Source organism: Heliangelus exortis, chromosome 1 (genome assembly GCF_036169615.1).
Source record: "Heliangelus exortis chromosome 1, bHelExo1.hap1, whole genome shotgun sequence".
Classification (NCBI taxonomy): domain Eukaryota; kingdom Metazoa; phylum Chordata; class Aves; order Apodiformes; family Trochilidae; genus Heliangelus; species Heliangelus exortis.
The window spans coordinates 116,996,088-116,998,943 of record NC_092422.1 but is presented as its reverse complement, the minus strand read 5'-3'; positions in this window follow the sequence as shown (position 1 = coordinate 116,998,943).

The following is a 2,856-nucleotide window of genomic DNA, read 5'->3' as shown; positions in this document are numbered from 1 at the left end:
TGGCGATGCCCTTCACTGCAGACAACTTTTATGACCTTTTCTGCACAAATAAATTATAATAATTAACCTGTCTGGCATCTGCTGGTGAATGGTCCCAGAAAAATGACAAGGACATATTTCAGAAGAGCCATTCTACAAAAAAGTACCTGTTTTTAGAAAGAAGCGGGGCTTTTTTTGGTTGGTTTTCTTTTTTCCACAAAGCTGTTGCCAGTGGTAGAAAGCTATAAGTATTATTGCTTTTTTTTCTTATATGGGGAAATATCAAAAAAAAGGTTAAGTCCCCTGGGTTCTAAGCAATATGCTAGCAGATAAAAGGACAGCTGCTCTAGATGGCTCCAGTCCCATTAGGCTGAATGTAAAGGGTTATCAGAAAAGAAATACTAGTTGGGGAAGCTGAGCTTGCAGAGACAACGAATGAATATGTTATTAAATATGTACAACAATGAGTGCATTTTAGCTGGATGAAGATAGGCAGGAGAAGAGGTTGATCAAGCATTGGAATGGGCTGCCCAGGGAAGTAGTGGATTCTCCATTCCTGGAGATATTTAAAAAGAGACTGGATGTGGCACTCAGTGCCACGGTCTGGTAACTGCAGTGGTAGTGGATCAAGGGTTGGACTTGATGATCTCTGAGGTCCCTCCCAACCCAGCCAATTCTATGATTCTATGATTCTATGATTCTATGATCTCCATCCCTGAGAAGGGGTGCTTTATTCCTTGAAGGGATGCTCCCTTGCTTCAAGGCAACTAGTCCTAGAAACCATTTCCAGACATATGAAGGACATTAAGACGACTGGAAATAGTCAGCATGGATTTATGCTTTCCCTTGTAAATTCAGTGGGCTAGGTTAGAAACACCACGGAAATGGTGTTAAGAAACCTTTTCTGAATTTTTCTTTATTTTTAGCTGTCCCGCAAGAAAAAAACAAGAGATTAGGGCCTATATAAAGAGGTCAAATGTATGTTCTCAAAAGGGAATGCAAGCTCAAATATGATGTGAATTCTGCTGTGGGGGTCAGGGGATCTTAAAAAACCCCTGGAGATCTACAACTTCAGGTTGTGAAACTGTAGTCAAAAGTACAATTCTTCACTGTCAGAAAATAAACGAGATGAACTCGACTCTTAAATATCATCTGGTAGGAAAGGAGTCTTGAGGGTAGGTGGCAGGTGCCAGGTACTTTATTTCTTTGGCAATGATGAATCACTGCCCAGGGTGAACTAACATATTTTCAGGCTCTGTCTTGAGCTGGAGAATTCCTCACTGCTGGTGCATTTTTCAATGGCAAAACTGGAAGAAGTCAGGGTATGGAGGGAGCTTTGCTGGGCAAATGGGAAGATGGCAAGCAGCAGTTGGGATCTAGAAAAGACCTGTAACTTGGGAATTACTCAGTCTTTATTGTTCTAGAGACTAACACAAGGGAGGCTCAAGCTGCATATAAGGAAAACCTTTTTGATGCTGAGGGCAGTCAAGCAGTGGAACAAGCTGCCCCATGAGGCTGTATAGTCTGTGTCCTTGAAAGGCTTCGAGACAAGACTGGGTAAAGTCCTCAGCAGCCTGGTGTGATCTCAGAGCTGACTCTTTGAGCTGAAGGTTTCACCAGTGACCTTCTGAAGTCCTTTACGCATTACCTTATGATCCTGTGCTCCTAAGACCAGAGGGGACAGCCAAGGAAAACTATCTCCCCCTCTCCCCCATCCATAACCATAATCACTTCCTACACCCCATCTTCTCCCTCATGGCAGCTTTCCACGAGGAAACCTCAAAAAGGTTTTGCCAGACCTCAAAAAGTGGCAGCTTTTGCTGGCTCTGACATATTACCCAAGGTACTGTAAGGAGGTTCCAGTTGAAGAGAAGAGAGGAGAAGAGAAGAGAAGAGAAGAGAAGAGAAGAGAAGAGAAGAGAAGAGAAGAGAAGAGAAGAGAAGAGAAGAGAAGAGAAGAGAAGAGGAGAAGAGAATTAAGAGCTGCCCCTCTTGCAGCTTGATTTCTCCCTGAATGCTGTGGGGGCCACAAAAACTGCTACCTGCTTTGGGGAGGGAATGCTTGCAGGATGCTCCAGGAGAGGGGGAGATGCTACAGACTGAGTCCTCTTTAAAATTGAATGTGTGCCTCTGAGAGGTTTCCTCCTGACAGAACTTTGAGTAGAACAAGCCACAGAAAGAGAAGAAATTATTCTGCTGTTGTTTTGGGGTTTTTTGAGAGAGAGAAGGATTCAAAGTTAAAAAAATCAAATAAAATAAATTGATTTTTTTCCTTGCAACTTCTGGAAATGCAGGCTACTTTCATTAGTATTCTGTAGCTAAATGCTTGCTGCTGGTCCTGCCTCAGCCACAACTTTCTTGAAAAATATCAATATTTCAGAATTTTTAAATTCCCCTCACTAGGACTAATCACAGGAATACAAAATCGACACCTACTTTTGGCCCAAAACTGCTGTGTAATGTTGCCACATGGTGTTTCACAAGTCTCATTACCTTCACCAGGACAGGAATGTGATCCTTCCTATCCCCAGTGTAACAGAGAAGCGTAATGAACAAATATTTGTTAAACATTTAGAGGGTCACAGATGAAAATTGCTAGAGGAACAATTGGTGAAAGAAGCTTACAAAACAGTTGGTAAAATAGCTTTTCTTTGTTCTTAAACACCTTTGTTCTCCCCCACCACCCATGTGTGGGAACCCCAACTCCTTTTTTAACATCTAAAGAGGAAAAGGAGCAGTGACGAAACCCTGTCCCCCTCACCCCCCATTCAGTCTTCAAATCAATGCAGGGGCTGGCTCTGCAGAGAAGGGCTGGCACTTGGTTAAACACAGACTGGGCTGAGCAAACAGGTTGAAATCTCCCTTGGACTTTCTCAC